This window comes from Pseudopipra pipra, chromosome 24 (genome assembly GCF_036250125.1).
Source record: "Pseudopipra pipra isolate bDixPip1 chromosome 24, bDixPip1.hap1, whole genome shotgun sequence".
Lineage (NCBI taxonomy): Eukaryota > Metazoa > Chordata > Aves > Passeriformes > Pipridae > Pseudopipra > Pseudopipra pipra.
In genome coordinates, this window is record NC_087572.1 from 5699615 (window position 1) to 5724079 (window position 24465).

Below are 24465 nucleotides of genomic sequence, written 5' to 3' on the forward strand. Positions count from 1 at the left end.
GTGGGTGCCCTCCTGTCCCAAAGCCCCGAGCTGAAGGTGCCCAGCTCAGCCAGACCAGCCCCAGGCTGGGAACCAGATCCATCACCCAAGTGGCAACTGGCCTCGGATTTTTCTCCTCCTGTCCAGGCTCTGACTCATTAGTTTCCACACTTACTGGAAGCCCAGCTTATTATTGCAACATTTCATCAAATCAGAAGCCAAACCAAAATATTGACACGAGAAATGTTTCAATACCAAAGGAAAAATGTTGGGTTTAGGGCTCTGTACTGGCTGCATCTTCACCCAAACGCTTCCTGGATCTTTCTGTATCCTGATTTGTTTCCATCATCCCTCATCTCTCCTTGCCTTGGCTCCTGCGTGGAGGTTGGAATTCTGCTGTCCTGCACTTTCTTTGGAGCATCCTTTAGCAGTGACAGCTCTGATATCTCAGTCAAAGAGAACAGCAGCAGCACCTTGCAGGGCTGAGCTCTGTGCTCCCAGGGAACTGGGGAATTGCTGCTGGGGGCTCTGGGAGATGTGCTGCTCCACATTCCTTCTCCTGCTCATTGCTGGCCTTTCCTTTTGCATTCGAGTCAGATTTCTGCACGAGGAGCTGCAGACTTGGCAGAGGTTTGTGTTTTTAAGGAGAGGTAATTGTGCTCAGCTCTGTCTCCTGCAGCCCTTCTGTTTGCCTGCCTAATTTAATCTGCTCGTCTCTGGCCAGCTAATTGGGGACAGGAACAGATTGTGGCTCCAGGAGTTGTGGTGTGTCTTGAACTCCCCCTCTGTGGATCCAGAGCCCCTGGCTGGTTCCTGGCACTGCAGAGGTCTGGGTTCTGCTGTGGCACCTGGGCACGAGGCGGGCACAGGATGCAGCAGGAGCAAGGCTGGGATGGGGCAGGGCCAGGAGGGAAGGAGGGGCCTTCAAAGTGCTAAAGCAGATCCCAAACCTGCTGGAGACACCTGGGCAGGATTTGGGACTTTTTGCAGTGCTAGGACAAGGGGGGAAAAGGGTGGATTTAGGTTGGATGTTAGGGAAGAAATCCTTCCCTGTGTGGGTGGGGAGGCCCAGAGAAGCTGTGGCTGCCCCATCCCTGGAAGTGTCCAAGGCCAGGTTGGAGCACCCTGGGCTGGTGGAAGGTGTCCCTGCCCATGGCAGGGGTGGGACTGGATGAGCTTTGAGGTCCCTTCCAACCCAAACCATTTTAAAATTCAGACTCCTGAATCCAGGGTGAAACCCAGGGCTGCTTCTGCTTACACAAATTGTACAAACTCAAGGAAAGAAACTCTGGGCTGTGGCTCTGCAGGAATTCCCAGTTATCCATAGGGAAGGGCCACTAGGATGGTTATGATGTGGCTCCAGCCAGGATTGGAGCCTGGATGGTTCATGTATTACGGGTGAACTGACTCTGTGCTGGTGGAGGGGACAGACAAGGGCACAACTGAAGGACAGGGCACTGAAAGGAAAGGTTTGGGATCACTGAAGAAGTTTGGGTCACTGAAACCCAAAGTTATAAGTGACTTAAGCTCAGGTTGAGGTGAGCCCACCAAGGTGCAGCTGTACCTGGGCCCTTGGGATCAATTTGCTCCATGGAAAGGGGGGGCTTTTCCATCAGATTTAACCTGGAGAGAGATCTCAAGAAGAGATTTTTTATTGTTTGTTTCTGGATCACTTCACCCCTCTGACCCTGAGACCTGCCAGGGGACGATTTTCAGGGGACTTGTGGCAGGAATGCTTGCAGCCCATATTCCCTTTCATCATCTCTGCACAGTGAAGCTGCACCCTGAGTGTTAGACTGGATTTTCTTGCTGTTGATATTCCTCCCAACATCCCCTGTCCTTTGCATCCTGGCCTGTCCCGTGGCACTGAAATGGCACTGGCCTCAGTGCCAGCCATCCCGAGGAGTCAGGGCTCAGGGGAGGCAATCAGGACCTCACTCAGGGCTACTGACTGAATAAATATCATTTGAGGGGGAAAGTGCCAAATCAGAGCCGTGTCTTCACTGCAAGTTCAGTGATCTGCTTCTGTTTCCAGCTTTAAAGAGTTTTAGGAAAAACTGTGCTGAAAGAAGCTGCATAAGTGTTTTTTCCTGTTGAAATCATGCTCAAATTTATGTCAGGTGTATTTTGGATCAGTGTTTCCTATTCTGTGCATACAAAGATTTTTAAGTGGGTTACCCTAAATAAAATTCTTACATCTGTGATGTACTTTGCTTCTGCAATGGCAACAAATTCCATCTGTAGGAGCTGGAGCTGCTCCTTCGTGCTCTTAACAGAGCTGTTACGGGGTTTAGATTGGATTTTAGGGAAAAATTCCTCATGGAAAGGGTTGTCAGGCATTGGAATGGGCTGCCCAGGGCAGTGGTGGAGTTCCCATCCCTGGAGGAGCTCAAAAAACCTGTGGAGGTGGCACTTGGGGCCAGGGTTTAGTGGTGGTGCTGCTTGGTTGGACTTGGTGATCTTAGAGAGCTTTTCCAGCCTTAATGACTCTGGGATTACAGGAATTTCTGGGATTCTAAGAATTTCAAGCATTTTTGGTGCCTCAGGGTGAAGGGATGGAGACCTGACCCATGGATCTGTTTGGGAAGGAGGAGTTTTTGGGGCAGAACAAGAAGCCCAGTTTGGATGTGGAGGGAGGTCCGAGCCCCGGGAGGATAAACCCTTCATCCTGTAAATCTGGATTAGTCACCTTTGGTTCAGAAGCAGAGAAATGCAAACAGCTCAGAAGTGTTTTCACAGTCACTCCCTGGAGTGAAAGCCTGCTCTTGGAAACAAGTTTCCAGTTTGTGCCCGAGAGGGGATTAAGACTCTCCAAGCTGGGAAATTTTCCTTTCCAAGATGTTCACTCTGGCACCATTTTTATTATCGTGAAAATTCGGTGTAAACCAGTTTTTTTAGAAGAATTGAGAGGTCTCCACATGCCAGGAGAAGCCTGAACTCAGGAGCATTTTTCTTGGAGACTCCTGTTTCCTGAGAGCATTTCACACACTGCCCTCCCCACCTCTGCCCTTTCTGCTGAATAACCACATTTACCCCGATAAAGCTGGGTGGTTTTTGAGGTTTTTCTGGTTAACTGGACTCCTGAAATCCCTCTCCACAGTGCTTTTTAAATGGGAAAATTCACTTATATGAAGAACCTATTTATGATTAATTTTTAGTGACTTGTTGGGGTGATCTTCGGATTTTTCAATTTTATTTTTAATATGCCAGTAGGAATAAAATAATGATGGCAAAATAAAATAATTTTTCTTTCTATACTCCTACAGAAAAGGAATTAGGATAAAATCAAATGGGCAAGGCTCTCAGACACAGGGTGGGATTTTTGGGGTGTCCTGGGCCGGGAGTTGGACTCGATGATCCTTGTGGGTCCCTTCCAGCTCAGGATAGTCTATGTTTATGTATTATTATAATTTTATATATATATCTTTAATATATATTATTTATTATTATATATTATTTATATATTATTTATATATTATTTATATATTATTTATATATTATATTATATTATATTATATTATATTATATTATATTATATTATATTATATTATATTATATTATATTATATTATATTATATATTCTATGAAAATCCATCTGGTTTCAGGGAGCATTAAAGGGGCGTGAGAATAACCAGAGGGAAAGGCTGGATTCAGCCCAGGATCCACATGGATCCAGTGGAAGTGTCAGAAGCACTTTGTTGTTAAATTTCTGAGGACTACAACCATGATTTGTTGGCAGGGCTGTTGGGGTTTTTTTCCTTCTTCATTTACAACAGAATTGCTTTATTTCATTTTTTTTGAAGTGTCTCTTGTGTGTCTTCACTGTATTTATACAGTAACCTCTGCAAGGTATAGATGTGAAATTGTTATATTTTACATGTATATCTATATCTCTATATATCTCTATGTCATACCTGTGAAATCAGCCCTCCCATGAATAATTTATCTCAGGCTGCCTGGCACTTCACATGGATTACTTTGAATTCACAGAAGGCTTTTCACAAAGAGTTATAAATCCAAATGATTAGAAAAAAAAGCTCCATTCAGTGTCACCAGCTAAACCTGTGTGAGAATAATAAATGCTCCTCCTCAGCTGCAGGGGGGTGCTGACAGCTCTTGAACTGCCACCACAGAGAGGGTGACACTGTTTTGCCTCTTTTCCCTCTTTTTCTCTTCCTTTCCCTGTGTGGTTTTGGTTTTGGTCACCCCAGCACTGCTGTTGCTGTTCCCTAATCCCACTGGTGGGAAATATCAGCAGAGCAGCCACCTGGATGTGAGATTTAACGAGGAATGAACGAGGAATTAATCAGTAAAATCTTAAAAAAGTGACTACAAAGGTATTTTCCATCCTGAGTTTCTAAAACACAGTCATCAAAAAAAAACCCAACCAAACCAGGGAGTCTCCCAGGCAGAATATACTGAACCAAATTTAGTCCTGATTTAACTTTACTGGTTGGAAAAAAATGGAGTCCCATTCTGAAATTTTGCCTGCTCTTCCTTTGGGCTGTTTCCTCTTCACACCAGTTATTGTACCTTGAAAAAGGGCTGAAAGCCTGAGGTAGGAAACAGGCAGAAGAGGCAAAGTCCTAAAGAGAAACAAATTTATTTTAGTTGAATAGTTTCCTACCAATATGAGAACACTCCCAGGGCCAGGGTGGGATTGTTGGGGTGTCCTTTGCAGGGCCAGGAGTTGGATGGATGATCCTTGCGGGTCCCTTCCAGCTCAGAATATTCTGTGATTTTAACAGCTTTCCAACCTACTGTGGAGCTCTTCTTGCTGCAGACCTTTAATTGCTGCCTGTCAGAAGATTCAAATATTTTGCTGCTGTTGGTAATTTTTAGGTACTGATTAGAAATACCATTATTTATAAATCAGCTGCCCTGTGGCTCCACAGAATCAGGAAGGTTGGAAAAGCCCTCCAAGATCACAGAGTCCAACTGTTCCCCTGGCACTGCCAAGGCCACCACGGGCCCGTGTCCCCAAGTGCCACATCCACGTGTTTTTTGAACTCCCAGGGATGGGGACTCCACCACAGCCCCTCCCAATGCTCACAAATTCTTCCAGTGAAGAAATTTTTCCAGATATCCAAAGTGAGCCTCCCCTGGCACAGCCTGAGGCCGTTCCCTCTCCTCCTGTCCCTTGTTCCCTGGGAGCAGAGCCCGACCCCCCCCGGCTCCCCCCTCCTGTCAGGGGGTTGCAGAGCCAGAAGGTCCCCCCTGAGCCTCCTTTTCTCCAGGCTGAGCCTCCCCAGCTCCCTCAGCTGCTCCTGCTGCTCCAGCCCCTTCCCCAGCTCCATGTTTGGCTCTGTTCCCTCCTCTCTTCTGGGACTGGGACAGCAAACAACTGAACAAGCCACTCAAAAACCTGTTTCAGATGGAATCACACAGGCTGGAAAAGCAGGTTTTGTGTTTTTGGTTTGTCCCTTCTCAGCTCAGAGAAGTTACTCCATCCATGGCTTCCCTGCTCCTTAAGTTTAAGAAGTTCACTTGCCCCAAGGGGCAGCATTTTCAAGGACTGGGATTTGTTGCCTCGGTGTAAATCCAGCCCTTTCAGTGCCCCAGCAAGGCACTGTTGCCTCGTGTCTTACAAACCCCCCCAGGCCCTGCAGTCTGGGTTACTGAGGTTAATTCTGGGGGTGCATCAGTTCAGCCAGAAAAAACTGAATAAACACAGGAGCCTTGTGTCCCTGGCACGGGCTGAGGAATGGACACAGTCTGCACAGGCAGAGCCTCAAAGCTGAATAAAATTAACGGGGCTGCTTTGGGGTGGGGGTGAAGCTGCCCCTGATTTGTGATGGGGGTGAAGCTGCCCCTGATTATGGCAGGATTGTGAAGCTGCCCTTGGTTTGGGATGGGATTGGGAAGCTGCCCCTGGTTTGTGATGGGATTGGGAAGCTGCCCCTGGTTTGTGATGGATTGGGAAGCTACCCTGAAGGAAGGTGCTTTCTGGATTCTTTGGGGAAGGTGGAAATGCAATGGTGGCACTGGGGGAGGTGGTGGGAGAGGAGGCTCCCCCCAGACTTCCTCAGAGCCATGTGAGGAGTCACTGATGCCTTTAGAAAAAAAATGCAGGTGAACAGACTGTCACTGTCACCTGGGGAGGGCTGATCATTGCCTTGAACCCAAAACTCCCAGGGCTGGAGCCCCTCTGCTCTGGAGCCAGGCTGGGAGAGCTGGGGGGGTTCCCCTGGAGAAGAGAAGGCTCCAGGGAGAGCTGAGAGCCCCTGGCAGGGCCTAAAGGGGCTCCAGGAGAGCTGGAGAGGGACTGGGGACAAGGGATGGAGGGACAGGACACAGGGAATGGCTTCCCACTGCCAGAGGGCAGGGACAGATGGGATACTGGGAAGGGATTGTTGGCTGTGAGGGTGGGGAGGGGCTGGGATGGAATTCCCAGAGAAGCTGTGGCTGCCCCTGGATCCCTGGAAGTGTCCAAGGCCAGGTTGGATGGGCCTTGGAGCAACCTGGGCTGGTGGGAGGTGTCCCTGCCCATGGCAGGGGGTGGAAGGGGATGAGCTTTAAGATCCTTCCCACCCAAAGCATTCCATGGCTCTGGGATGTCTGACCCTGTGTCCTGGTCCAGCTCTGCACAAACCTCCCACACAAACTGCAGGAGCAGGTTGGTACCAAGTGCTGGGTGAGCCCTGGGAATTCAATCAGTTCAGTTTTCTTTGAGGAGTTTTCCTGTAAATCCAGGCATGCACATCCTCCTTTAATGCATTCTGAGATCTCAAGCTCTGTGCTGCTCAAACCCAGGGACTTTATAAGTTCGTCACATGTTGGATAAATTTCTTGAAAAATGTTCTTTTGATTGCTTTTGGTTCAACTGGGGTTTTAAACCTCTTTATCCTTAAAAATGATACTAATTGACTTCATATTATTCAGGTCTTAATTTGCACTTGGATGTCTCCCCTTACCCTCCCTGCTCTGGATTTCAGTGGATCATAAAGCACCCCCCAACAGTTCAGTTCAGAGAGATCCAGCTGCACTGGGCACTGGGGCTGTCACTGAACAAGAGCTGAGAAAACCAGGGAGAAATCTTTAGCCTCTCAAACACTATTTTTCCTCAGGATTCCTTATCCCTGTATTTCTTCAGCTACTTTACCCAGCACTGTGAAAACCTCAAGCCTCGACTTAAATGCTGCTCAGTTTGCTGGGTTTTATTAAAGACAGAACAAAATTAAACACAGCTAGAATTCCACAATCCTAACTTTGTCCTGCTTTTTAATTATTTTTCTTTTATTTGTTATGTTCCAAAATTTGTGTGCAGGAAGGAGAAGAAATGTTAAATATTTAGTTCAAAACACTGATGTGTGTTGGAGTTTAGTCACAGAAAGAACTTCATATTGCACTTAGTATTCAAATTTAATGCTCAGGAGTTTAATTAGTAAAGTATTTAGAAGAAGAATTAATAGTGGGAAAGAAAGGATAAACAAGACATTAGTTTAAGTTCAAGTGAGACAATGTTTGGAAGTATTACAAATGAAAATAAAGGCAGAAAAATAATATAATGAAACATAAAAACTGAGCAATAAGGGTAAGAAACAGCAAAGTGGAAAAATTTAAGATAATGTAACTGGAAAGTAAAATAATCCAAACATACTTATTGGAAAGAAGCACAAACTGAGCTGCAACAGGCATTGAATCAGAGCTCAGCTGAGGGTAAAACAGTTCAAATGAACAAACCCAAGAAAAGGGAAGCAATAAAACGTTGTCAGCTCCCGAAAATGTCTGGGGAGGTTTCTTCTTGTCTCCAGCTGTTTAAAGCACCTGGATGGGGGGGGAAAGTGTGTTATCCAGGCTGCTGGAAGAGGGAAGGAGGAGAGGAAGGTAAAGTGTCCTTCTGTCCTCAGCTGGGGGAAAAGAGGAAACATTTCCCCAGGAAGAAGGGGATGGGCACTCCTTGGTTCCTTGTGTTTATGTTTACATATATATATATATATATATTTATTTCAGGTATGTGAGCATATATATGTGTGCTTACAGTTATATATATATATATAAATATATATATTTTATATATATAAATATAAATATATATTTATATATAAATATATATTTATTATATTTATATATATATAAAAATATAAATATATATTTTTATATATAAATATATATAAATCTCTTCTTTCTAATTTAAGGTTTAATTTAAGAGTTGGTCTCACTTGGGATAACAGATTTATTTTTTTTTAATAAATAAGTAAATAAATAAAATTCTAGACACAACCTGGACATGCCTATTTAAAAGGAAATAAAAGTCAATCAGTGTAGCTACACTAAAATGGGGTTTGCAGGTACCACTTACACACTCAGACCTGCCTGTTCTGTGCCCACAATTTACACCCCCAAACCCGTCTGTTCTGCCCCCAAAATTCCAGCTCAGTGTGTTATCCCCCCCTGTGCTGTCCCACCCCCCCGTCTCAGTGCCCTGGGCTTTACAGCAAAACACTCCTGGCCTTGCTGGCTCCGGAGATATTAAAGGATTTGGGATTTTTTTTCCCCTTGCTAAGTCAGTATTTTGCCATTTTCAATCTCTATTTATGCAGATCAACTGCTTATATTCTTATTTTTTTCCTGCCTTTTCCAGCCCTTGCTTTTGATCTTCCTTGGAGCTACAACCCAGTGGATTTTCCTCCTGTGTGCAGTGCCCAGCTGAGCTCCTGAGCTGTGCTGAGCTGGTTCATTGAGCCCTTGTTGGTGACAGAAGCAGAAGTTGCACTTTCTGTCTCACTCCTGCTTTCTCCTTCTCCATTTTTGAGTTGGGGGGAAAAAAAGGGATTTCAGCAGCTGTCATTGCAAAATCAGCTCCAGGCCCTGCCAGCTTCCATTTCCTCCCCAAAATAAGATTACTACTAATTGTAACATTGGAAGAGTATCAGAGGTTTTCCTATAACACTCACAGCTGAAGAAAAAGGGAATAAGACTATTAAAATGCTTTATCTAACAATTGTTGTGTTTCTCCCCCCCCCCATTTCTATATTAAGGCATTTAAAAATGTGTAATGGCAGTTGCTCCTGTGAGTCTGGAGAAACTCTGACTTGCTGGTTCCCACTTGCTGGGTGGATTCAGAGAGGCAATTTGAAGAATAATTTCAGCTTTTGATCTTGGATGAATCTAAATTCTCTCCAACGTGACCCAGGGGATGCTGGCAGTGGCATCCCCAGGGCTGCTCCGGGCTGGACCTGCTGTCCCAGTGGGCAGAGGGGGTCAGGGAGGGATCAGAGTCACCTGGAATGGGGATGGTTGGGTTTCCAGGCAGATCTGCACAATTAAGGTGTTGTGCTAAACGTGAGCAGCCACAAAGCTCCACCAAAGGAACCACCAGAGAGCTTTGGAATTGTCTGCAAGAATCACAGCAAAGGCTGCTCAGCTCAGGGAGGACATGGAGGGGCTGGAGCAGGGCCAGAGAAGGGCAGCGAGGCTGGGGAAGGGACTGGAGCACAAGTGCTGTGAGGAGAGGCTGAGGGAGCTGGGGGGGCTCAGCCTGGAGAGGAGGAGGCTCAGGGGAGACCTCCTGACTCTGCAACTCCCTGACAGGAGGGGGGAGCCGGGGGGGGGTCGGGCTCTGCTCCCAGGCAACTCTCAGCAAGACAAGAGGGCTGGGTCTTCAGCTGTGCCAGGGGAGGTTTAGGTTGGATATTAGAAAGAAATTCTTTCCAGAGAGGGTGCTCAGCCATTGGAATGGGCTGCCCAGGGAGGGGGTGGATTCTCCATCCCTGGAGGTGTTTAAGGTGAGACTGGATGTGGCATCAGTGGACTTGATGGTTGGACTTGATGATGTCAGAGGTCCCTTCCAACCCAGCTGATTCTATGATTCTATGACACCCTCTGATCATCTCACAGGTCTATGGGCAAGTCTTGGTGTGTTCAGAGGAGACCGAGGGGAGACCTCAGTGCAGTTCCAATTCCTGGGCAGGGGCAGAGGAGGGGCAGGGACTGAGCTCTGCTCTGGGGGAGCAGGGACAGCAGCCAGGGAACGGCTGGAGCTGTGTCAGGGCAGGCTCAGGGTGGATCTCAGGCAAAGGTTCTTCCCCCAGAGGCTGGTTGGGCACTGCCCAGGCTCCCCAGGGCAGTGGGCACAGCCCCAAGGCTGCCAGAGCTGCAGGAGGGTTTGGCTGATCCTCTGGGGCACAGGGGGTGACTCTTGGGGCTGGGCCTGTGCAGGGCTCAGGGTTGGACTCCATGATCCTTGGGGGTCCCTTCCAGCTCAGCATATCCTGGGATTCTGTGAAGTCCTCCTTGCACTGCTCTGAGCAAAGTGCTCGTCCCTGGCTGGGGAGAAGATGGGGTGAATTTTCTCCTGCAGAATCACTGTCAGAGTGAAGCTCTGGGATCTGGACACTCCCCTGCCTGAGCACAGGCAAGAGATTATGGAGCAGGAAGGTTTGGAGTGCCCAGCCCTGGAGGTGTCCCAGGAAGGCCTGGCCGTGGCACTCAGTGCTCTGGGCTGGGGGACAGGGTGGGCATCGGGCACAGGGGGGACTGGATGATGTGGGAGGTCTTTCCCAACCTTAATGACTCTGTGATTTGACTGTAAGTTGGATCAAATGTTTGTTGCCATCCCAAAGAAGGAGGGTTGTTAAATACACTGCTCCTTCAAAGCTGTCCTGAACTTCCAGGCTCAGAGAAGTGCCAAAAAAAATTGAGTTATTGTGTCTGTGTTAGGAAGAAAAGGAAATTTAAGGTGGTTCTGGATGCCCTTTTCCTGCTTTCTATGTTTCAGCAGCACTTCTGAGCTGTGAAATCCCTGGCACTGGGTGAAGTGGCAGATGGAGGAGTGGGGGGAGCTGAGGTGGGGAGGTTTGGACAGAGGAGCTCAGGGGGCCAGGGGAGCTCAGGGGGCCAGGGGAGCTCAGGGCCAGGCTGGGACACCTGGAGCAGCTTCTCCTGGATGAGGAAGTCTCTGAAGGAAGTTTCCTGCCTTTGCCTCACCTGGATACCCCACGAGCTGAGCAGCTGTTGGGTGTTCCAGGGGCATGTTGGGGTGTCCTTCCCCAGGGGAGCACTTGGTGTGGCCCCCAGAAAATGTGGTGCAAACCTGCTCTGACCCAGATGTGTCACCTGTGGAGTGATGCCGCCAGCTTTTCCTGCTGCTCCTCCCCTTTCTCATCCCCAAAACATGCCAGGAAGGATGGGCAGGAGGGGGTTGTTTTGAGTCCTCCTCAGAATTTCAGCTGTGTTAAGGAATAAACCAGGTTTAGGAGATTTTCCCTTTCTCTTTTCTGATTCCTCTGGTTTGTGAGGATTGTTTTACAAGTGTAATTGAGTTATTGTCAGGCCTGTTTGCTGTGTGTGGACCAGAGGGGTATCATGGTACCATGGAGAAAGGTGGAAAGAACCCAAAATCTTAATTCTAATGCTGGAAATATCTTTATTAAAGTCCAGCAAAGATCTTCAGATGCTTTCTGAACAGGCCATCTGTCAGCTGAACAACACACCTGCCTGGGGAGTCACAGGGAGAGCCCAGGGTGGCAGTGAGGACACTGATTTTGATTTATTATTTTTTTTCAGACCTCAAACACCTCCTGGATGTTTTCCAGTCTCTGCCCTGGAGACCCCCCAGCCCCAAGGCCAGAGCACGGGGGGCAGAGGATGAAGTAAGCCTTTGCTTCTTCTACTTCCAAACAAAAGACTCCCAGTATAAAATATATTTTAAAGGGAAAAGAAGTAGATTTGAAGTGTAAACCGAGGTGTCAGTGAGTGAGGGAAGGGAGTAAAGTGAATTGTGCCCTGTGCCAGAAGGTGCCCTGAGTAGCTGTGACCTCCATGGTCATGATCTGACAGGTGATCCTGGTGACTGGGAGTAAGCTGTGAGGATTTGGGTGCCATCTCAACAATCAAATTGATCTTTTTAATGCTCTGGTGAAATTCCAGTCGGAAATTGAAGAGGAATCTTTGTTCTTGAGAAACACTCTGGAAGTTTAGAAACACCCTGAGCAGTAGAAAGTGCTGGGAGCAGATGCTGCTGAGGGAAGGGATGGAACCTTTCCCTTAGGAGCCTGTTTGAGAGGGAGTGCAGTGTGGGAAGAGGGTGGAGAATCCCAGAATCCCAGACTGGGGTATTGGGCTGTGAGGGACCACAGTGTCCCATCTGGTCCCACCTCCTGCTCCAGCAGGGCCAGCCCAGAGCACCTGGCACAGGGTTGTGCCCAGAGGGGTCTGGAATATCCCCCAGGAGGGACAGTCCACCCCCTCTCTGGTCTCTGTTCCAGTCACAGGGAAGAAGTTCTTCCTCCTGTCCAGGTGGAGCTTCCTGGGCATCAGTTCCTGCCCGTTCCTGCTGTGCCCCCCCAGCAGAACCTGGGCCCTCCTCTGCCCCCTCCTGCAGCCCTGAGGGACAGAAACACAGATTTGGCCTCTCCCCAGGGTTCTCCAGCCCTGGCACAGCTCATGGCTCGTGTCTGCCCGGGGGCTGCACCTTCTGTGCTGTTCCTGCTCCTTGGCTTCGGGGCCCGACTGTGAGCAGTGAGGGCCTGGTTCCTGCTGGCTGATAAACGTGACACTCCAGCTGCCAGCAAACCTCACACCAGGTTCTTCCTCTCCTCACCCCCCCGGGAGACCCACCTTGCACCTTGGAGAGGGCTGAGAAAAATGACGGAGTGTTTAGGGCAAAAAGATGCTTTCAAGTAAATGATACTCTGAAGATGAAGGTCTTGGGATTCTTGGCCATGTAATAAATCTTTTTGGGGCAGGTCTTGTGGCAAGTATTTAATAGAATCATAGACTCACAGAATCATGGAATCATAGAATTATGCACTCATAGAATCATGGAATTGTGGACTCATAGAATCATGGAATTATGGACTCATAGAATCACAGATTCATAGACTCATAGAATAATTGATTGGCCTGGTTTGGAAGGGACCCTAAATTTCTTAACTTTCTCTGCAAGATTCTTCTTTGTCACTGCTAACAGGGCAAGGTGGAGTCTCATCCACTGGAGGTGCAAAGTCTGATGTCATTTGTGTGTCACATCTTCCTCTGTGAGTGCTGCTCCTCCTCCACCACTCCCCTGGAGTGCCCTGGGCTGAGGTTTGGGGCAGCTGGAACATCTCCAAGATTTCTTCCTGCCTGTTAGAATTTGGAGGTGCAGCTGCCTCTGCTGTGAGTTTGGGAGAAGTTTCTTTGGAGTTTTATTTGCCCAGTGGTGGCTTTTTAACTCTTCATCTTTCTGGGAGCTGGGGAGTTCCTGTTGTGCCAGAGGATGGATTCATGTGGTTGGCACCATCCTGCCCTTCCCCCTTCACCCCTGGGAATTCCCCCAGGGCTGTGGGGGGATTGTCCCTCCTTTCTGTCCATCCTGCCCTGGTGCTCACTAAACAGGTGAAGTCTTTTGGTGTGACCAGAGTTAACCCTGGCACTGGCAGAACACCACCTGTGATTTTGCCCTCCTGCCAGTGGCCTGTGGGGAAGTTGCTGCCTGGAATTAGGGATTTTAGTGTGGTAAACATCATGATTATCATCTTTTGGGATAAGGAATATCCCACCTTTCTGTGCATAAATACCTTTTCTTGTCCATGCACATCCTCTTTAACAACCCCCAAGAGGTGCTGTTTTGCTCTCTAATAATCCCAGGGTGGGAGCTCTCCCTGCTCCCCCTCACTGCTCCCTAATTACAGTGGTTTTTACTCTCCAACACCTTAGAACTGTCAGCTTTCATAGCAAGGCCCTTCCTCTTCAGATATGAATTCATTTCTCCCTCCCAGCATCACCCCTTTGCCACTGGGCTGGCCAGGGTTGAGCAAAAATGGCTTTCAAGCCCTGGGATGTTCTGAAGATGCTGAGCTGCTGTTAAGCCTATTAATTAATTAATTAATTAATTAATTAATTAATTAAACTTAATCTCATTCTGTATCACAATGTGATTTTCTTTTATGACATAATTGACACGAACCATGTCCTGCAAAAGGAGTTGGATGCCTCAGTTCTGAAGTTCAGTGTTTCTGTGCTTTTGCTGCCTTGTTTCAGGCTCTCTCAGTGCTGTGGTTTAGCAAAGATTTGGGGTGTTTTGCTGGGTTTTTTAGGACTGGGCTTCTGGGAGCACAGTTATTAAACAAATTGCAAGGGGCCCTGTGGAAAATGTGCTGTTTGGTGAGAGCAGGAGATTTACAAGTGTTTCTTCAGCACCTTAAAAATATATTTACAGAGCAGTGGAAATGTGGATTGGCTTCAAGTTGGATTCTCAGCTCTCCCAGCTCTTCATAAAGTGGGGTGAACTGTTAATAAATGAACAAGCAAATCAGGAAACAGAAAGGATGTAAAGATAGGCTCCTTATCAATCTGAATTTTAAAGGCAATCTCCCACTTTAAGCCTGTCCCCTGAGTTGGTACCTGAGTTCTGCAGCCCTGGAATTACTCAGCAGATAAAGGAATTATCCCAGTTTTCCCAGAAGGGCTCTGCCAGCAGCAGCAGCATCTGCAGGGATGTTTAATGCCCTGAAGGCAGAAGCAAAGGTCCCTCTTGGTCTGTTCCAGGGGTGATGGATGTGCAGGGAAAAGCAGGGCTGGGGCTGGTTTTCCTCCTGTGGGGAATTCCTCATTAAAACAGGGGGAATTTGGGAAGGGGATGAGCCACAGGTATAAAAAACTAACTTGGGTCAGGGTAAAGAGAACAAACCTGCTGCAGTCCAACACTGCAAACAGGGAATGGGAAGGTGTTAAATCTCAGAAATAACATCAAATCCTGGGATTATGGGGTTGGGTCCCACTGCAAGTGTGTGCAAGGAAACCCTTGCACAGGGTGGAGCAGCTCTGCTGAACTCCCCCCTCTGAGCAGTGTTTGTCCTGAACTCGTGCTTTGTGTCCTCATTTTTGGTGGGATTCAGTCTAAAATCTTGCCTGGCATTTCTGTCACTGGCCTGTGATCCTTGGTCCTTCTGCATCTCCAGCTTTGAGTTTATTTTCCATGTATCCCCCCTGTTTTGTTTTATCCTCCTACTGTATCTCTACACTCTGCAACCTGGGGGGAAATTGTCTTATGGGGGTATTTATTTTCATCACAAAAGTGGGTAAAAGACAACAGCAAATAATCCAGTTGTACCAAGGTAAAATGAACTCTCCACTGTAAATTCCTTAGAGGAATTCCAGCTGCTTTATTCAATAAATCAGGTTTTCAAGTGCTTAAAACTCGAAAAGTTTTAAGTGTGTGAGGTCACTGAGTGGAGCTTTGGCTGTTTTGAGGTGAGTTTAGCTGTCAGGTCATCCAGTGCTCCTGCAAAGACACGGGCAGCAGAATTTGGGGTTACTCGTGGCATTTTTGATGGAGTGGTCACAGGACAGAGGAATCCTGAGAGCCATTTTCCTTGAACATGTACCATGAATTCCTTCCTTCCCATTTTGGGAAAGGTCTTCCCTCTAAAAATGTGCAGTTAATGGGTTATCAAAGTATCACAGAAGCATTGAGTGGTTTGGATTGGAAGGGACCTTAAAGCCCATCTTGTTCCACCCCCTGCCATGGGCAGGGACACCTCCCACTAGAACAGGTTGTTCCAACCTGGCCTTGGACACTTCCAGGGATTCCAGGGGCAGCCACAGCTTCTCTGGGCAACCTGTGCAAGGGCCTCCCCACCCTCAATTCCCTCCCACTATCCCATCTGTCCCTGCCCTCTGGCAGTGGGAAGCCATTCCCTGTGTCCTGTCCCTCCATCCCTTGTCCCCAGTCCCTCTCCAGCTCTCCTGGAGCCCCTTTAGGCCCTGCCAGGGGCTCTCAGCTCTCCCTGGAGCCTTCTCTTCTCCAGGGGAACCCCCCCAGCTCTCCCAGCCTGGCTCCAGAGCAGAGGGGCTCCTCTCCAGACAGGTCACCCTGCAGAGTGGAACCCTCCCTCCTTTCCTCCCTCCTTTTAGCTTTCCTTCCTTCTTTCCATCCCTCCCTTTCCTCTGCTGCAGGTGGATCCAGCAAAGCCCCTGCCCAGCTCCCAGCCCTGGTTATAAAAGTGTTAATGGCAAAGGAGGGAGACTTTTTTCCCCCTCTCCCCCCACTGCAGCTTTTAAGTTTGGGGAGCATGTGCCTTGATTTTAATATAAAGTAGCCATTGATGGGCCATGCCCTGAATAAAAGGGGCTTTTCTTTCTTGCCTGGCACCGAGGCTTTGATTGTACAGAGAGTTTTGTGGCAGTGCAGTTGTGAATGCATTTGTGTGTGTGTGTGGGGAGGGGGTGTAGAAATAGGCACCAGCAGCACAGATTGATTTAGAAACCAGCAGATTTTGCTCTGCCCATCCTCTTTCTGCCCCCTCTGATTATTGGCCAACCTTCTGCTTTGGATTTTCCCTCTGAGGTGTCTTCAGTCACACAGAGCTGACAGGACACACTTGTGCACAGATATGAGAGGAATAAATTCTCCCCTGCTGCCCTATGCAAATCACCCCAAACCCTCTCACACGCCCCTGAAAGCTGCATTGTTTCACAGTTTTGCTCAGGAATGCCATGTAATTCCAGTGGTTTGTGCCACTGCTTGCCTTTAATAAAAGTAATAACAATAATTGTGCTTTTCACCCATTGATCTCCAAGTGGAGCACAAAGTATGGGGCAATATAAACTTCTCTGAGGAAGGAGCAGAGACCCAGAGTGAGGGAACCTTGTGTAGCTCTGGGGTGAGGGAATCTTACGTAGTTCCTGAGTGAGGGAATCTTGTGTAGCTCCAGGATGAGGGAATCTCTTGTAGCTCCAGGGTGAGGGAACCTTGTGTAGTTTCAGGGTGAGGGAATTTCTTGTAGGTCCAGGGTGAGAACCTTGTGTAGCTCCAGGGTGAGAATCTCTTGTAGCTCCAGGATGAGGGAATCTCTTGTAGTTCCAGGTTGAGGGAACCTCCTGTAGTTCCAGGATGAAGGAACCTTGTGTAGCTCCAGGATGAGAGAATTTCTTGTAGCTCCAGGGTAAGAAACTTGTCTAGCTCCAGGGTGAGGGAATCTTTTGTAGTTCCAGAGTGAGGGAACCTTGTGTAGTTCCAGGATGAGGGAATCTCTTGTAGCTCCAGGGTGAGGGAATCTTGTGTAGCTCCAGGGTGAGGGAATCTCTTGTAGTTCCAGGATGAGGGAATTTTTTGTAGCTCCAGGGTGAGAACCTTGTGTAGCTCCGGGGTGAGAATCTCATGTAGCTCCAGGGTGAGGGACTCTCTTGTAGTTCCAGGGTGAGAATCCCATGTAGTTCCAGGGTGAGGGAACCTTGTGTAGCTCCAGGATGAAGGAATGTTGCACAGCTCCAGGTTGAGGGAACCTCTTGTAGTTCCAGGATAAAGGAACCTCCTGTAGCTCCAGGGGGAGGGAACCTCGTGCAGCTCCATGGGCAGGAGCTGCCCTACCTGGGGAGATTCCCTCCCCTGACTCTGCAGCCAAGAGCTATTTCTTATTAAAGAAAAAGAATAACTATTAATAAATATATACATAAAACCAATTTAGCTGGAGTCAGTGACTCTGAGCCTTGCCTGGGAACTCCCACATTCCTGCTTCCTCCCTCCAGGGACATCCCTTCTGGTGACAATCACCTGAGGGCTCACCTCCAGCAACGAGCTGCTGGGGAGGCAACACTCTATAAAACATGTGAATAACATTTTTGGGGAAAAGAGATCCTTTCAGGGAAAGAAGGGGAGGATCCTTTGGGCATCACTTCCCTCTCCTTGGACGCCCCACCACCATCCCTGCCGTGGTTCAATGGCATCCAGCCCCCATTCCTGCTCCTTGCAGGCACCTTTCTGACATGCAGATGTTTGCCATCAGTACCCTGCATCTTCCTGCCTCTCTGCCTTCCCTGGGGGAAAAGTCTTAAGGCTTAATGGAAGCTTTGCAGCCGAGGGGTAAATGGGTTTAATTGGGACACTTATTTTAGCAGCAATAATGTGGTTGGCTGGGTTATGCTACAGCATTTCCTTTTTCTAACAATGCCAGCAAATTTTGGTGACAATTTTGCAGCTCAGTAATGTTGACATGTTATATTTCAACTCAGTGTGGAGAAATGTGTGTTAAATGCTGAGTCCCTGCTTCATTCATTTATTCCATGAAAATCCCTGCACCTGCTGAGAGCTTCCTGAGGGTTTCAAAGTGTTCCTGTACTGTGTCAGAAAGCCAATAGTGGCTGCAGAGACTTTCCTGGTCTCCTCAGGGCTCTGGGGGTGTCACCTGCAGTGTCAGTGCATGGCCTGGCAGTTTAAAACCATGGAATTGGGAATTCAAATCCAACCTTTGCTGCAACACTCCCACAAATCCCCTTTCCATCCCACCAGGGGATGGCACATCCCAGTGTGTGTCTGCAAACAGAGAGATCAGGTGCTTGTGCAAGCAAAAATGCAACTTTTAAATCCATCTTGGGGTATATGAGTGACCCTAGGGGGGGGAATTCTCTCCAGGGCAGCATTCCCTGAGGCTGTCAGGGAAATACTTGATGCCTTGGTGCCCATTACACCCTCTTTCTGGCTAAATGGGGGGAAAAAAGCTTATTCGAGCCAAAAATATTTCTATATTCCTCACAGCAGCTCTCTGGACTGTGTGAGGAGTTGTAGAAGGGACAGCATTCGACTTCAATGGCTTCAGAAAATAAGTGTGGCTTTAAACCAGCTGATGGTCCTGCAGTGTTTCTCATACCCCCAAATAACTTTCACCCATTCTCTGGGCTGTCCTGAGAGGTTTCTCAACGTGATCTGTGGTGCTGTTATATCCCAATACAGGAGCAAAATGCTCGGGGAAAGTTAAAATTAAATAAGAACCGGTAATGCAACAGAGCTCGGTCAAAATAGTGGGAAAGCTGGTGACAGGCCTCTAATAACCAAACTGAGATAGTAACAGAACGTGCCTGTTTTATTTTCACAAGAAAATAGGGTATTTTTTGAGAAGTTTGCTGGCTGGAGGCCTGGCTGGAAGGATCCATAATTGTGGGTTAACTGGCTGGTAAACAGCCCCTTGTGCAGCTCGGCTGTAATTGAGGGTGTGGGGTCAGGCTGTTTAATTGCCGTCTGCTGGCTGGGAATAGAAACCTCTCAGTGCCTCTGCAGCTCATTAGGGAAACAAATTCCCAGCCACCGAGCTGGGGGAGTGCCGGGGAGGGCTGGGGTTAGGGATGTGCAGGGCCAGGGGAGCAGCATCAGCCCCTCTCTGCTCCCCCAGGGAGAAGGGATGGAATTAAACACCCAAAGGAAACACTGGGAGAGCCAGTTGTGCTCCTGCTCTGAAAGATGGACTTGGAATTACAAAATCCCAGTTTATATTATCTGTCCTCAGTAGTTCTCTGAGCTTGGAGCCCACTCTGCACCTTAATATGTGGGCAGAGGGAACCAGCAGCAAAGGAAAAGGAGAAGTTCTTGCCTGGAGCAAAAGATGGATCCACCAGCAGCCAGAGAACATGATCAGACCAGGGACACCCACAATGCCAGAATGTCCCCAAACCTGCCCAGATCAGGGACACCCACAATGCCAGAATGCCCCCAAACCTGCCCCCACTGCCTGCAAGCAGCCCCAGGGACAGGAGAGCAGCTCTGGCCCTCGCTGGGACACAGGACCTGCACTGCTCAGGAGGAGACAAGAGCTTTTTTTGGCACAGAATCCCAGGATATGCTGAGCTGGAAGGGACCCCCAAGGACCATCCAGTCCAACCCTGAGCCCTGCACAGGCCCAGCCCCAAGAGTCACCCCCTGTGCCCCAGAGGATCAGCCAAACCCTCCTGCAGCTCTGGCAGCCTTGGGGCTGTGCCCACTGCCCTGGGGAGCCTGGGCAGTGCCCAACCAGCCTCTGGGGGAAGAAGAACCTTTGCCTGAGATCCAACCTGAGCCTGCCCTGACACAGCTCCAGCCGTTCCCTGGCTGCTGTCCCTGCTCCCCCAGAGCAGAGCTCAGTCCCTGCCCCTCCTCTGCCCCTGCCCAGGCAGGGTCACACTCCCAGCACAGCAACTGGACTCTGAGCAGCAATTTGCTCCAGTTCTTAGTCTGGAAACACAGAATATCCTGAGCTGGAAGGGACCCACAAGGATCATCAAGTCCAACCCTTAAGGAATGGCCCAGACTGGGATTGCAAATGCAACCTTGGCATTATTGGCACCGTGAGCTAATCCCAAATCCTCCATGTCCCATGTCCAGGATGCTCTGCTTTCCTGTACCCTGTGGGCACACTGCTCATCCAAGCTGAGAACTCCCTGAACACCCCAGCAAGGAACAAACCACACCTGGAAATGGATGGAATTTTTGCAACAGCCTCGAACTGTGATCCTTCCCCTTGGCACAAAAATCACCTCCACACTCAGCAAGCCCATCCCTGCCTTGGCTGCTGAGATGAGATGAGATCCGTGTCTGGTCCCCAAAGGAGGGGAGATGGAGGCAGTTGGGAATGCTGGGGGGGCTGGGCTCCATCCTGCATCCCACCTTCATCCCTTTGTTCACCCGAGCATCTTCTGGGGCTGCTGGTGCTCCTCATTCTCAGCATGTCAGAGAATCCCAGAATTCTGGAACGGTTTGGAATGCGAGGGATCTTAGAGCCCATCCCATTCCACCCCCTCCCACAGGCAGGGACACCCTCCATCAGCCCAGGTTGCTCCAAGCCCCATCCTACAATTTCCATCCCAACCTACAATTTCCACGGTGTTTTATGAGTTTCTGAAATATGGATGGAATTGGGCTGTGGAAGTCCAATAAAAGTTCATATTTTCCTACTGAGAGTCCAAGCAGGAATTTAAAGAGCAAACAGAGCCATCAGCCTGCTCGTGATGCTGGATTTTATAATTTGATTGCAGCGAGGGCTCTTGGAGGCTCCTCATCCTGTCATTTGGAAAGGCAGTGCAGTTTATTCCCAACCTGTAAATTAAAATCAAAACAAACATAAAAGGGCAGCAGGATGTGCCTGTACTTCCTCCTTCTGCCTGCCAGGCTGATTTTAATAACTTCTTCATCACCTTTTTATCATCTCCAGAAGCCAGGGCTTTACTGCACTTCTCCACATAATTTAGGGGCTCTCCTGAATTTCCCAGTGTTCCTTCAGAGCCCCTCTAAGCCTGGTTTCTCTGGTGATGTGTAGGAAAACAAAAACGAGAAAGAATGTGGGATAATGAGTTCCTGGAGCCTCCATGGGGCACAGAAGGGCAGCACGGCCCCACCAGCACCTCCCAGTGCCAGAACCCCCGTGTGCTCCCCACTCCCAGTGCTCCCAGTGCCCTCCAGCCCCACTCCAGCTGCTCGGGGTAGTTGTGATGCAAAGCAATAACAAGCCTGGCTGGTTTTAGAGCCCCATTGTGGCTCTGGGGCAGCTCAGAGTGGCCACAATCTGCTCTTTGGAGGAGACACCCGGTGTTTGTTGTGAGCTCACGCTCTCCTGGTGATGGGAGATGTGAGATCACAGGCTGGGGCTGCTTTTTGAGGGTCCTTCCACCCCCTGAGCTGAGAATTCCTGCTCAGAGATGCTTTCCGGCAACTTGGAAAACATTTGCAGTCTAAGATATGACAAACACTGATGAGACAATCCAAAATTTAGCACCTCTCAACCCCCTCCAGCTTAATTTTCCTGCACAATGTGTTGCTCTTCAAGAAAGTGCTGTTTGCCACATTCATTTGAATAAACCAGGCACTTAAGGAAGAAGCTGTTTCCTTGTTTAACATCCCACCCTGAAACTGCAAAATTGCTTCGTAGCTCAAACTCATAAACTTGAACAAACCAACCAGCAGAGAAGCAAAATTTTCCAGCTGAGGAATAGTGGCTGTTTGATTTTTTCCCCCTCCCTCGGTGGGTTGGTGTCTGGGCACGATTTCAGTTGTTTCTTGCTGTTTAGTGGCCCAAATGTTCAGGTGGGTGTGACACCTGTGAGGAGGCAGAGCAGGAGCAGAGTCAGGAGTGTGGTGTTGCTCGTGTGACACTGTGTGGTAAAGGCTCAGCACAGCTGCCTCCAGGAAAGGCTCCTGTGCCTCCAGGAAAGGCTCCTGTGCCTCCAGGAAAGGCTCCTGTGGCACCAGGAAAGGCTCCCGTGCCTCCAGGAAAGTCTCCTGTGGCTCCAGGAAAGGCTCCTGTGCCTCCAGGAAAGGTTCCTGTGGCACCAGGAAAGGCTCCTGTGCCTCCAGGAAAGGCTCCTGTGACACCAGGAAAGGCTCCTGTGCCTCCAGGAAAGGCTCCTGTGGCACCAGCTGCACGTGGAGAAGCAGCAGGACCATTTCCAAAGGCACTTAGGAGGGTTGGGAGGTCTCTAGGAGGATGTTCCTTCAATCTGCACGAGAGAAATATGTGCAGAGAGCAAACCTCAGGGTTTAATGGGGTGGGGAAGGACTGGGTGTTTCCTGCCCCAAAATTGGTCCTTTTTGGGTGGATTTGGCCAGAATACTGTCAAGGGCTCTGCAGGAGGGGCTGGGGACTAATGGGGCATCTTCAAAGCACACCTGAAGTGCAAATGTTGCCACGTTGGATGTTCTTATGGGGGGAAAAGTAAATTTTTTTGTATGTTTTTAACTCGGGCAAGTGTCAGATAAATGGCTTAGAGATGGTATTTTAAATGTCAGTATTGAGTAGAATAAGAGACAAGCCCAATGATCCCAAGGTTTTCTCCTCTGCTTCTGGTTCTTCCACAAAACCCCATGGAAGAGGAAGCAGGAGGAGAACAAATCTGTGTGCAGTGGTAGCAGGGACTGTGGTGGCCCAAAAGTAGCCTGGATTTTGGGAATGAGGAGCGTGAAGGTCCATCCTTTGCCCTCCTGGTAAAGGCTTTCCAAAGAAGAAGGTGCTGCAATCCAAGGAATGCCCTGGAGCTGGATGTTCTGCAGCCCTGGGGTAAAACACCCGACTTCAAGCTTAGCAATTTTCACAGTAAATGTTGTGAATGTGAAATGTTCTGTTTTTTGGGGGGGAGGAGGGTTGTGGTTTTGTTTGTCTTGCATTTTATGTTTTTGCTTTGTTTGTTTGGTTTGGGTTTTGGAGGTTTTTGCTTGCTTGGATTTTTTTTGTGTGTGTGTGTGTGTTTGTTTTTTTTTACTTGAAAAAGGAATTGATTTTACCTGATTGAATGGTCTAAAAGGTGGGAGTCCCAAAAGCAGGAGCTGAATCAGCCCATCCCAGAGGGGAAGGTCCCTGTCCAGTTCTCCACCGACTGCCCAAGGAACAGGGCTGACTTTGCCTGTGGGATAGTTGAGGTCAAGCAAATGACCCCAAAGAGAAAACATTGTCTGCTCCCTCCAAACTGGGACGGGATGTCCAAATGGCATCAACCAAGGAAAAAATTCCCAGATATTAATGAACACCAGATTGGCCACATGGATGAACAGCTCCTTTGTTCCTTGGGCAGAGGAGGAAATAAAATCACCCTGATCTTCCTCAGACGGAACCCAAACTTCACTGGGGGGGATGGGGGCCATTCACTGCTCAGCTCTTGGGAAACAACTGGAAAAATCGCAGTCACTGAGTTTTTCTAGGCTTTATTTTGTCTTGGTTTGGATCCTGGTTGTGCAGTTCCCTGTTTATAGCAGAACTGGGGGAGGAGGGGCTGTATTTCCTACCTGTGCTGAGCTCCAGAGCCCCGCATTCCCTTTTCTTGTCCCTGTCATGGGGTTGGATTGGGCTCCTAAAGAGCCCATTCTGGTTGATCATCCAATCTGTGCTGCTTAAAATGCAGTTTATTTAGTCTAAATACCTTCTACTCATTTCCTCATTCTTTTATTGGTAGGAAGCTGTTCACCTAAAATGAGATTTTTGCTCTTTAGGAGTTTGCCACTTCTGCCTGTTTCCTACCTGAGGCTTTCAGCCCTTGTTCAAGGCACAATAATTGGTGTGAAGAGGAAACAGCCCAAAGGAAGAGCAGGCAAAATTTCAGAATGGGACTCCATTTTTTTCCAACCAACAAAGTTAAATCAGGACTAAATTTGGTTCAGTGTATTCTGTCTGGGAGACTCCCTGTTTTGTTTTTTTTTTTTTTGATGACTGTGTTTTAGAAACTCCCAAGTGCTCAGGATGGAAAACACCTTCAGAATCACTTTTTTAAGATTTTACTGATTAATTCCTCATTCATCCCTCCTTAAATCTCCACATCCATAGGGGTGTTTTGCTGATACATCACAACGTGCACAGAGAGACTCAACTCCATCAGATCCCATCCATCAGAAAATCATAAAATCACAGAATATGCTGGGCTGGAAGGGACCCACAGGGACCACTGAGTCCCTGCACAGGACACCTCAGGAGGGTTTTTTTAGGTGCATTTGGAATTGACTGCATTTGTAATCAAAGGAGTGCAATGGACCAAAATCTTAAATTTCTCCTCTACCAAGCAATCTGTTGCTCCTCACCCGTTTTTCAAACACACACATGTTGCTGATTCCGAGATGAAAATATTTGTTGTTCAATTAGTGATGATTTTCAGGAGTCTTTGCCTTTCATCTGTGTAGGTGGTCCAGGAATTTCTTGTAGTCAGACAGGCAGGAACTTCCCAGACCTTCCCTGGGTGTGCCACGGGAAATAAAGAGCTTTGTGTTGGATTCAGCACCATCTTCCACTCTCTGGCCCAATCCATGCTCCGTGTGTGCTCTTGGAGGACAGGACTTAG

General features: G+C 48.4%; 1 protein-coding gene across 7 annotated transcripts in view; it reads left to right on the plus strand.

Annotated features, from left to right (window-relative positions):
• HIVEP3 (HIVEP zinc finger 3) overlaps positions 1 to 24465 on the plus strand; it is a 300052-nt gene that overhangs the window by 62027 nt on the left and 213560 nt on the right. The window contains exon 2 of one of the 7 annotated variants that reach the window (XM_064635225.1): positions 11488 to 11573. The exons of the other annotated variants lie outside the window; for them this stretch is intronic. The gene's annotated coding sequence lies outside the window, so the exon portion shown is untranslated. The remainder of the gene's footprint in view (positions 1 to 11487; positions 11574 to 24465) is intronic. 7 annotated transcript variants of the gene reach the window in all.